The following is a 12810-nucleotide window of genomic DNA, read 5'->3' as shown; positions in this document are numbered from 1 at the left end:
GTTCCAGAATAAAATAAAGCAATACAAATGTGTAGAATTTGCAAACGTGCACGTAAAACAGTTGTGCACTTTAAGCCAACACACCAATCTCATACTGAGTAGGGACCTTACTGGAATTCATAGGATATTCTATGATAAATCCACATTTTAGTGTCATTCAGTCTGCTTTTCTTCTTTTCCGCAGCAATTGTCCTTGCACTGGTGGGTTAATCGGCCTTTGTTCCTTCCCTTTTGTTTACTTTGAGGAAGACAAAAGCACAGATATATAAACATTTTAAATCTGTTTTATAGCTAGAGGCAATATAGAGAATAAAAGAAAATTGGAATAAACTTTCATAACAAAGAGAAGGGTTTCAATAAACCAGAGAGAGCATATGGGCAGATGAGATTCGTCATCCCTCCTGTCCTTGCCAACAATAATTCATCTTTATATTTTAACTCTTGATTATTGTGACACCGTAAAAAAACAGCAAAATGATGCCCCCACCTCATTGACATCTCGGATTAAAAATTTGGAATAGATTAACAAACACATTCAAGTAACGCCTATAATCCACTTCTGAATCTTAAGGGAGAACTACAGTCATTACTTGCAGATAGAACAGAAGTAGCCTCCGGTGGCTGAGCCAGATACACTATGAGAAAAGTAATAAGGCAGAACTAATTCTAGCCAAAAAATTTAAAGAAAAAAAAGGTGACAGGCTATCCCTGCTACAAAAAAGATAAGAAATATAACTTACAACACGACCCTTCCAAAATAAATTATATTTTTTATAATACGCTTTCAAATATTCATAAACATAGCTCGCTTGACTCAGATTGGCCACCAACGTACGTTAATTGGCTTCCTAAAGTGGAACTGGTGGTCTTATCCAGCTTAAATTCAGTAATATCTAACGAAGAATTCAAGAACCCAATTAAGTCAAAAACCATTGAAAGCCATTGGCCTGATCACAGGACATTCTCAGACAAACTAACCCCGAAAACTCTGCTGTTCAATAAAATTCTAAAAGTAGAGCAAATTCATCCCAAAATGACAAGGTCCAAGGTAATAGTAATAATAATGGTAATTATATAGCTCTTTTATCCCAATAGGACTCAAAGCACTTTACATTTGGAGAAATAACACAAACAATAAAAATAAACATATAAAAGATTAACGAACAACACAGAAAAGAGAGCTAAGTATTGGGTATGATGGAAGTAGAAGTGCATTAATGAAATGCTCAAGTACATAGATAAACCTTGAGTCTGTTTTTGAAGATTTATAGAGAGGAGGCCTCCGACTGTGCAAGGCAGTGAGGTCCGAAGAATAGGATCTCCAAAGCTAAAAACTCAGGCCCCGTATGAAATATAGGATATTGTACGTACTATTAGTAATCCTTCACCTGCCCGTAAAAGTGAGCGAGTGGTGGTATAGGGAAGCAGAAGCAGCTTCAAGTATCTAGGACCTTGATTGTGTAGGACTTTCAATAAGCCAATCTTGAAAGAGTTTTGCCAACTTACAGGCAGCCAGTAAATGGAATGGAGAACATGGGCTATGTGGCAGCAGCAGTACAGGTTAGTTAATGGTATGGCTGCTGAATTTGGTAGCAGCTGCAAGCAGTTCAAATCTATTTCTGGGAGACCCAGGTAGAGTGCATTGCAGTAGTGCAAGTATGATGACATAAGTGTATGTATGAATATAGGCCAGTCTTCTGGGGGAATCAAATGCTTTACTTTATTTATACATACAGACATGTTCTTGCACTTATACATCTGAAGCTTATTTCCAAAACATATTACTAATTGCAAAAGTCCTAGTTAATAGGCCCCCTGCTGATGGGTTTTGTTGACCTTGACCAAGTTGGATTTATTCCTTCAGAACAAGCTGTAAGCTGGGTTCACACTACAGGTTTTTCACCTGATTACTGTGGCAATCACATTATAAACGACCCTTAGGTCTGATACTGCATTAGTGTGTACGTTCCCATGATCGTGTTTTATCATTCCAAAGCACATTGATTTGATTTTATAACCGGACTAAAAATCTCTATAAATGATAGAATGATGTCATGCAAATTCTGCAATGTGTACGCACTCACAACCAGCAGTGTAGGCAGATCTCCATAGAGTTTTACAGAGTCACGATCTTTTCAGCAGATGGTTATGACAGATGAAGAGCACAGATCTGAAGGGCAGCACGGTTGGCTAAGTGGTTAGCACTTCTGCCTCACAGCGCTGGGGTCATGAGTTCAATTCCCGACCATGGCCTTATCTGTGTGGAGTTTGTATGTTCTCCTCGTGTTTGCGTGGGTTTCCTCTGAGTGCTCCGGTTTCCTCCCACACTCCAAAATCATACTGGTAGGTTAATTGGCTGCTAACAAAATTGACCCTAGTCTGTCTCTCTCTCTCTGTCTCTCTCTGTCTGTCTCTGTCTGTGTGTGTGTCCGTGTTAGGGAATTTAGACTGTAAGCTCCAATGGGGCAGGGACTGATGTGAATGAGTTCTCTGTACAGCGCTGCGGAATCAGTGGCGCTATATAAATAAATGGTGATGATGATGAAGGTACATCGTATAAAACATGTATAGTGTGTACACATAAATCAGCATACTGATTGGGACTTTCAGGCATTGGTAAAATGGTTAATCATATTGCTTTGGGAGAATTTTTCTGTAGTGTGTACCCAGCCTTAGACAATACTCGTAGGGCAGTTAATCTTATTAATCATATAACAATTGCAAATTACCGTCAGTGTCCATGGCTGTGGATGATGAGAAAGCCTTCAACTGGCTTTTATGGCCATTCTTGTTTCAGGCACTGGGTACTTTCTGTCTCAAGGGGGACTTCCTCCAAGCTATAAAAGCCTTATACTATATCTATTCATCGTCAGACATAACAAATACTCTTATCTACCCTTTAAACTAGACAATGATAATGACAAGAGCCACTCCTATCCACTGATCTTTGCTCTATATATCAAACCTTTAGCGGGCAACGTGAGACTTAACAGAGATATAATAAATAATAAAATAGTCTTATTTGCAGACAACGTTCTTTGTACCCTCACAAATTTCCATCTCTCTTTCCTAAATTTGTTTAGGGAACTTGGTAATTACAGGGCTCTGTCAGATGATAAAATAAACAACTCCATAATAATAATAATAATATATTTTGGACAATTAGATAGATCCTTTCTGGGATCATGGAAATCAGAAATTATGGAGCGTGTCTCTGATCTGTTCCATTGCTACATTCTTATCTGGCACTACTCACTTCTTATCTGCCCTACCACTAGGGACTACCATAGTATGCACCGAATGTAGGCCTCACGCTTTCAGATTTAATGGCTGGAACCACTGTTTCTGAGCTGTGAATACTCCTATGTGTATTCACATTGAAAACATTAATTTCCTGTGGTTCAACTATGATGTTTGGAGTGAGCGGGAAAATCCACCCTATATCCCCGTCTTGGTTGTCCTGTAGGTAATTGTAACACATGAGAAAGGGCTGTCATTAGGAAGGGTTCATCCTTCTCCTCAATACCTTCTTTAACCATTTTGTCAGTTAAAACAGGGTACAGTTTTGTAATACTAGTGGTACTTTTGCTACTATCCACATATGGTGGTGATGCTGCTGCTTACACAACCTTCGCTTTCTCTTTCTCATAACTTTGCAATTTTTTGCGCCAATCCTCACCTTGGCATTGCCATAATTCAAAACATTTACTATGTTTAAGCTGCAACTTGCATGAGTTTATTCTAGTGACCTTATCACTAACAGTCTGTAATATGTCTTTATCGAAACTACCAACAATAGGAAATAGGTGCACACATTGAGCAGTCATCTGTTCACAGTAAAACAGATTCATTTGCACTGTGCTTCCATAATAAAAGTAGTCGACCCTATCGGCTTAGTCCGTATTACCGATGCAGATGGTATAGAACGCTAATGTTCTTACCTTGTTTGACAGGTCGTCCACCCTTTGTTAATACACCGAATATCCATAGGTCCATGAGTAGATAGCCGAAAAGAGCTCCGAGACCCCAATTGTAAAAGGTAAAATAACTATTCGTCCGATCCAATAGTGTGATTTCAAAGCACAAAAGGCTTATTTTGCAAACAAAAGTAAGTTCAAAGTACCGCCAATACCGTGCACACATGCGGCTAGTACTAGCAAATAGTCTTTAATGAGACCACTCCTAATGTAGTTCAAAGCTGTGCAGTTTTTAAACAGTACAATACAATGGATTACAGTAAGGCTGCAGGTTACCGGTCAAAAGGTTGAGGCCTCTTAATAACTCGACATTCATTAGGTCAAACACTCTTTCATTATAGTACATGGTCCAGTTGGCCTTCTTTGTCTTTAAATTTATAAACCTTCTGGCTACACATTTAACTAACTACTTCCCAAGCATATAATTGTAATTACTTGATATACATACACAAGATGTATAAGCTTTTGATTGCAAGCAATAACATTGTGTACAGAAGTGTTTCTTTTTAATCAATCACCTTACATCCCCAAATTATTTGATATCAACCATAAATACAAATATATATATATATATATATATATATATATATATATATATATATATATATACACACACCCACACCCACACACACCCACACACACACACACATATACACTATATGGGGAAAAGTATTCGACCGCTTGATCATTACACCAACAGGGACTGTAATTTCATTGTATTCACATACATGTACTTATATACTTTAATATGGAGTTGGTCCCCCTTATGCACCAATACCAGCTTCCAATCTTCTTGCAAAGGTTTCCACAAGATGTTGGAGTGTTTCTGTGGGAATTTGTGCCTATTCATTCTGTAGAGCATTTATGAGGTCAGGCACTGATGTTGGACGAGAAGGCCTGGCTCGCAATCTCCATTCCAGTTCATCCCATAGGTGTTTGATAGGGTTGAGGTCAGGGCTCTGTGTGAGCCAGTCAAGTTCTTCCACACCAAACTCATCAAACCATGTCTTTGTAGTCCTTGCTTTGTGCACTGGGGCACAGTCATATTGGAGTATAAAAAGGCCTTCCCCAAACTGTTGCCACAAAGTTGAAAGTATTAAGCTTGCCCTTCTCTGGAGATAAGGGCCTAGTCCAAACCCCGGAAAAAAGCCCCATACCATTATCCCTCCTCCACCAAACTTCACAGTTGGCATAATGCAGTCAGGTAGGAAACATTCTCCCGGCATCCGCCAAACCCATCTGACTGCCAAAGAGAGAAGCGTGATTCATCACTCCACAGAACACGTTTCCACTGCTCTACAGTCCAGTGTCGGTGTGCTTTACACCCCTGACACTTGGCATTGATCTTGGTGATGTGAGGCTTGCATGCAGCTTTTTGGCCATGGAAACTCATTCAATTAAGCTCCCGCCGCACAGTTTTTGTGCTTACATTAATGCTAGAGGAAGTTCAGAACCCTTCAGCTATGGAATCACCTTAGCAGTCATTGACCCTGATTTTATGCGGTCTTCCGCTTCGTGGCTGAGTTGCTGTTGTTCCTAAACACTTCCACTTTCTAATAATATCACTGACAGTTGACCATGGAATATCCAGAAGGGATGAACTTTCACAAACCATCTTAATGCAAAGGTGGCGTCCTATCACAGTACCACGTTTGAAGTCACTGATCTGTTCAGAACGACCATTTCATGTGTATATATATATATATATCTATCTATCTGGGGTTCTTCTTAGCCTAGCTGCTGGCTGTCATAATTACCAAAACCTGTCTCACAACGCTCCACAGGTTATTATCCTCTGTGATATCAATCCCAATGTTTTTATTTAAATGTGATCTGAAGGGGCAACCAAATTAAATTCCCCCCCTGTGGTCCCTCACCTTCTCTGTATGCTTACAGCTTCCTGCACTCTGATTGGTGGATAGACAACACCAATCAGTGTATGGAGACCTCCCACCACTCTGACTGGTAGAAGGCCAGCCAATCCATCAATCGGCCATTTAGTGGGTATGACGGAAGCCGGTCATACCCAGTAAGTGTGCGGCTGCACGCTGCATGGAATTTTAATAAACAGGTAAGTGTGAACAAAAAAAACTACCTTTATTCAAAAATGGTCATGTCATCTTCTTCCACAACATCATCATGTGTCCATATCCCGAATTCCGGCCTGGATTTCTTGCACCTCCATTTCCTGCAGAAGAAGTGGATCCAATCTGTTGTGTCCAGCAATATAGCTCTCCGTAAATGAGCATGTCTTGTCCAGGTAGCCTGCTCGTAGTGCATTGGCGACACAGCTATCAGTAATTTTATCCCATGACTTCTTCACCCAAGTCACAACCTCTTGCAGACGGGGGCTTCACAAAGTTTCCACGCTGATTTCTTTCTATTCTAATTTCAATGTAGTCATTGACTTCCAGGCGCAAATGGTCCTTGAATGGCTTGTTTATTGCAATATCAAGTTTGGAGATGGGCAGTCATTCCTGCGGGAATCATTACTTGATCTATTCTTCTCTCTGCAAGGAAGATCTTCATGTCTTTAGCGCGGTGGGTGCTGGCTGAATCCCAGACGATCAGACCTCTTTGGTCACCTCGCAAAACAAGTGGCAGCATTAAATCCAGCCACTTCCTTATAACTGCTTGTGTGCACCAGGCTTTTTCGGTTTCAAGAACGTAAATGCCCGAAACACGTTCAATCTTATCTTTCTTGCCCTTACTGATGATTAGAGGTGTGGCTTTCTTTCTATGCAGACAAATTGCCAAAACACAGGTAACCCGTGCACTTTCGTAGCCAGTGGTGGGAATGTAGATTGACGTGGCACCCCTGTGATTAACTGTCGTTTGAGATCCTTGACCCATAAACACTGCAGTTTCATCCATAGCAATCATATTGCAGGTTTGGTATCTAGAAAAGTTGATCCCATCAACAAAGGACTTGAATGCAAGTGCACGTTTAATAACTTCAACATCTTCCAGCTTAAACAGTGTTGTTGATCTTCTTAGAGACAGTTCATATCGCTGAAGGAAACCGTCCAACCAGTGTTGTGATGCTTTGAATCCTTCTGGGACCATTTCGAACTGTGTTGCCATTGGAAGGGCAAATGCTTGAATATCAGCCCTGCGCACAACCAACGCCTTTGCTCTCCTGTCAGCAATCCATTCACCAATGATGTCTTCCAGCTCAGGATATAAGGGCTGCCGACCTGATCCAGACCTGCGCTTCTTAGCTTTTCCCTTATCTACCTGTTGACTGAGCTTATTGTACTCCGCTGGCCATTTTCGGACCATTCGGAGATCCAACATCTTTTCCTTACAGAAAGCTGAAAGATTCTTGCCTTGTGAGTCCTCCACAATTGCTTTCTTATACTCAACGGTATAGCTCTTCCTTTTTGCACTCATGTCTGGGGGTCAAAACATACAGGATAAGAAATAAAATGATGACTGTTATGCCCCCTCAGTCCTGCTTTTTCCAACATCATGCCCCATCAGTCCTGCTTTTTCCAACATCATGCCTCCTCAGTCCTGCTTTTCCAACATCATGCCCCCTCAGTCCTGCTTTTCCAACATCATGCCCCCTCAGTCCTGCTTTTTAATACTTACCGTTTCTTCACTTTCCTCCTTTTCAGTACTGTCCTCCGCAGGGCTGCTGTAAATGACGTTGGCACGCATGGGGGAGGGTGCGTGTGCACTGTGAGACAGTGAGCGCTGCAGCTGTGGTTGGATGCCACTGTTAAATGTTTAACAGCGGCATCCATTTCATGCGGGGGGGTGGAGCTGGGGGCATAGGATTGACGCGCAGGGACCGGACAAAATGGGGAATTAGGTAGGTCTTACTTTCGGGGTAGGGCTTAATTTAGAGCGTATGGAGAAAGTAGGGGTAGGTCTTATTATCGGGGTAGGTCTAATTATCGGGGAAACATGGTATATACAGAGCTGTATGGATCCTTGTGATCCGTGCAACACAACATATAGTAGACATATAGCATGTGTTTGAATATAACATGACTATATGCTATTAAGTGTATCATCATGCTTTGATTCAAATTCATCACCATCAACTTGAGGATGATGACTAGTGTTTTCATTTAGTTTTAAAAAATAAATTATTTTTTTAAAAAAATGCTGTGCCTCCTAGCGAGAGCAGGGTGCCAGGCACATTAAAAATAGAGGTTAAGACCTCCTGGTATTCCCTTTCGCCCAATACTTTATTATATGGCATTGAATGTATGCATTTTCAAAGTGTGATGTTTCTATATTAACTGTCCTATCTGTAGGTATCATACTTCCCAACAGTTTGGAATACGGTATTGGGACAGGGCGAGTGGCTATGCACCCCAAAGAGCGTTGTGATGGGGGGCATGACTGGGGGTGTGCCTGGCTCTTTTGAAGCGCTATGCTGTCCTGTACTGTACTCTCCTCCGAACACCTCCAGCGGTGAAGATACAATACCTCCCAAATTTTCCACCCGTGGGACAAAGCTGTCCTGATCGGGATGGGTGGGACAGAGCCCTCAAATCAGGGATGTCCTGCCTAAATCAACATGGTTGGGAGGTACAGTGGGTACGGCTAGATTCTCTAATATGTCCCCTAGAAGAGCTATGTTCACCTGGGCTTATTACTGCACCCAGTCACCTGGAGGCACCCAGATAACTTCCGCAGACCACTGGTTAAAGACTTTGCAATACTTCCTCAACTAACACTTGGCCATATTGAGCTGGAAATGCCCATCAGCTGGAGAACCACTTTTGCACAAAATGATACCCATAGGTTAATTGAGGATTATGGACTTAAAGTGAGTTATGGCCCAACAAATAGGTGTCCATTGTTCTCTTCCTGCTGTAGCCAAATTTTGCCTACTGCAATCCAAAGACTTGGGGTAGTTACAGTGGCTGCCCTACATGATGCAGGTACCCAATTGTAATGGGGAATGGTTATATGGACCCAGCACTACCGAGGCCACATCACTGTGGGAACTGGATCAGATTTAAAGGAGAGAGCCCGGCAGATGGCTTGGGGGTTATGGGTCCTGTTGTTCTTGTCTAGGATCGCGCCAAGGTTCCGATTTTGTGGACCTGCCAAAGCCAGGTGGACGTTGGGTTTGGTCCCCATTTTGCTGGCAGAGGAGTGAAAACTGTGGTTATGTGACCGGGACAACACTCCAAAGGAACAAATATTATACACCATTTAGGTTAGGGTAGGGTAGTCTAGTAGGCCCCATAATGCAACCCCCTGGTTGTTATAAAATGAAAGTACCTCTACTGCCTAAGTGATTCCGAACTCACTGTAATTTATTGTGGCTAAATTCCACATGGGTTTAGCAACTTCTTCTTGTGCTGTGGCTCCTTTTGTTGTTTATGTATTATTATTTTATTTTTTTACCATTTGGATTGCAAGCAGGAAGCGGACCCTCCCTACCTGGATCTAGGTAAGAAATAAAGTGGGAAAACAAAGATGTGTGGGTGTGTATTTATTTGTAACAAAGGACTGTTTCAACATTTACAGTATTTTTTTAGAGGTGAACTACAGGTTCCAGCAGGCCCTGGTACTGCCTCTCCAAGTGCACAAAGGCGCAAGAGGTAGATGCAAGCCACTAGGCATTCCCTCATGTGCACGTGAACTGTTTTTGAACACCCGCAGAGAGAGTCCGCACGATTTACACAAACTGGGGTAGTACTCACGCTGCATCAGGCCCTCGGTATCTATCTTGCAGATTAGCACTCTAGTTATTGCTACTCCCTATAACTAGTGTACAAGCCACGCCTAAGCTCTAAGACAACATATTATTCACCCTTTTCACATTGCTTTGTTTATATGTTCCCTCCTGATCACTGCCATGGTAATCAGTTGGCTGACATGAGCTAATATCTTTTTATTAAACACTTCCAAGGCCACAATACAGGAATGTATGTTTGTAAATGTATGAAACTCCGATTTTGTTATTGATTTTCTGTGATTGTGCTGCCCATATTTAAAATGACAATTTAATTTATGGGAAAACTTGGCAGGTTTAACTCTCCTTCTCATGTACAAATATTAATAGAAAATCTGGTAAAAATACGCTCACAGAATCACATAAAAAATGTACAATCAATGAAGAAAGAACCTATTAGCTCCAGAGCTTCAAGTTAGGCTCTTACTTATACCACTTTCATACTGCCGCCCCGGCAATATCCCGGGTTTTTCAAGCCGGGTTTTTGCCGGGGCTCGGAGCGTCCCAGCTCAGAAACACCATTCATACTGCACCTCGGACCCGGGAATTTCCCGGGTTGACCCCATTCATACTGCACAAGTCTGTGCCCTGGCAATTTGTGGGAGTCATCACCAGAGCAGTTTTCATTGGCTGAAAAATGGTGATGTCATTGAAAGGTGACTGTTTTTTTTTTCTTCCACGGGCTCTCACCGATGACATCATCCTCCAGAGACAGGCAGACAGCCAATCAGCTTGTTTTCTGTGCAACCCGGGTTGAAAAACCCGGGTTGCACCATTCATAGTGCAGGCAACCCGGGTCCAACCCGGGAATTACCCCTCGATAAATCCCGGGTTGAAGACCCGGGTTTTTAGACCCGGGATTTTTGACTTGTACCATTCATACTGCACCAAGACCCGGGTCGTTTGAGCTCGCCCCGGCAAAAACCCGGGATTTTGGTGCAGTATGAATGGGGTATTACTAGTGTCACCAAAAGGACCATATTTGTGGAAATGTCACTAACAGCCCAGGACTAGGGAGGCAGAGCTGCAAGGACGGCAGACAGAAAGATCACTTTAATTACTCGTGGTAGGACTTTTTTTTTTTTTATATAAACTATTCCACTGACATTTCAATAATGTTCAAGCACTTGTGTTGCCTCCTTTTTGCAAGGCTGTGTCTTTTGTAGACTTTTCCAGGACATATATAATTTTTACTATGTGTACTGTATGTATATCATGATTGGATGATGGGAGAGGGCAGAGGGGAGGCATGGAAAGCGGAGATTGGTGCAATTTGATGATTTCATTTGCATAACCAAGTGGATGGGCAATGTGTATGGTGACACTGTCATCGCGTCCTTGCCCACTCATTGGTCACTGAGGTGAACGAACGTGACTTGATTATGTGATTTGCCGTCCTCACAGCAAATACCCACCCGTTATATGGGAATATTGCCTCCTCTCTCAGGGGGTTGGGAGGTCTCTCTCTAATTTGTCTAAAGGCTCTTATGATGTGTATATATATATATATATATATATATATATATAAAATATTTTCAAAGTTGAGCTGCGAGCTGAAATCCAGCGTTAAAGGTACCATAATAACTGTATTTATGCGCACTATTACCGTAATGATGGTAATAGTGCGCACGCCACGTTACTTTTACATGTAACACCAACAATTGATTATGCCCCATAGTGTGTTTAATCCCACTAAGGTCTTTGTGATCTAAACAGTCTCAGCAAATACTGTACATTGTGCAGCACCATGAATAAACAATTACCACACATAAAACACCAAAGTATTATGTTAAATTCTACTCACTCAGCAGTAAACTTTATCAGATCCCCCACATCCCTTGACATCCTTTATGATTTTCTTCCATCATACATACAGTATATTAGTGGTGTACTATGTGGAGTCCTCAGTTAGGCTATTATACATATTACAGTAACTTTGATATTCTACTTAAACATCATTTGGTTTAAATTCCTTTTTGGTTAAAACATTTATAGCTTTCCTGTGATGTCTCGCATTTGTGTAGACAGGTGTAAATTCCACAGCAACATTCACACTTTTTTTGTATTTAAAAAAGATTACACCCAGAAATACCAAACACCTCTGTCATAATATGAAGAGCGAATTGCACAAGTTGATGATGTCTAATATCACATATGTATTGTTTTAGAGTGTGAGCCAGGAGTTGTCAGAGGATGCTGAGACGCTTTCACTGCGAGGGGTCCATGCCAAATTTTTTTGAGCAAATTCATAGTTTTAGTCACATGGTAAACAATGATAGCATGAATACAAATGAAAAGATGTTTAACGGAGAGGGGAGATGGGAATTTTAGGTTGGAAAGGGTTAGGGGGAGGGGAAGTTAGCAAAGGGAGGGTAAGGTTTTAACAGAATTCCAAAACTCCAAAAATATGAAGAGTTAAAATCAACAACATAACCAAAAGCAGACAAAAGACATGAGACACAGTGAACCCCCTGACAGTAAAATGTAGGTTCACTGGCTGGTGAGGGAAGGGAGTGGGGGAAAGGAAGAAGTAGAGAGTCACTGTTTACTGGAGTTGAGTTTAAAAGAAGGATGGGTTATATGGTATTCAAGAATGGTTGGGCCTCATAATAATTTGTCCAAGCGGACCATGTGCCTTGGAAACAGTTAGGTGTATTATGTATAATGGCAGTGATACGCCCCTGTCACACCTGAGGAACTGTCTGTATCCAGGCTGGGTTGTGTCTCTGAAGCAGAACTGATGACTATGTACAAAAAGGTGGGAGGCTTGATTAGGTTCCTTTGCATGGAGAGAAAGGACTGGTACAGTTGCTGCAAGGTCACGAGACTAGAAAATATGAATGACACTGGAGACTGGCAAGTAGTGAAGAATAGCAAGACCATAGGCAGATTTAGCAAAGGAGGCCACGCTGAAACTAGAATGCTGGACCTGCCTGGAACCAGAATAATGGATGGTGAATGTAACCGGATTGCTGGACCAAAACTGGAACCAGTTTGCTCGATCAGAACTGGAACCAGATTGCTGGACCAGAACTGGAACCAGATTGCTGGACCAAAACTGGAACCAGATTGCTGGACCAGAACTGGAACCAGATTGCTGGACCAGAACTGGAACCAGATTGCTGGACC

This window comes from Mixophyes fleayi, chromosome 6 (genome assembly GCF_038048845.1).
Source record: "Mixophyes fleayi isolate aMixFle1 chromosome 6, aMixFle1.hap1, whole genome shotgun sequence".
In the NCBI taxonomy this organism is placed as follows: domain Eukaryota; kingdom Metazoa; phylum Chordata; class Amphibia; order Anura; family Limnodynastidae; genus Mixophyes; species Mixophyes fleayi.
The sequence above is the reverse complement of the archived record's forward strand: the minus strand, read 5'-3'. Positions refer to the sequence as shown.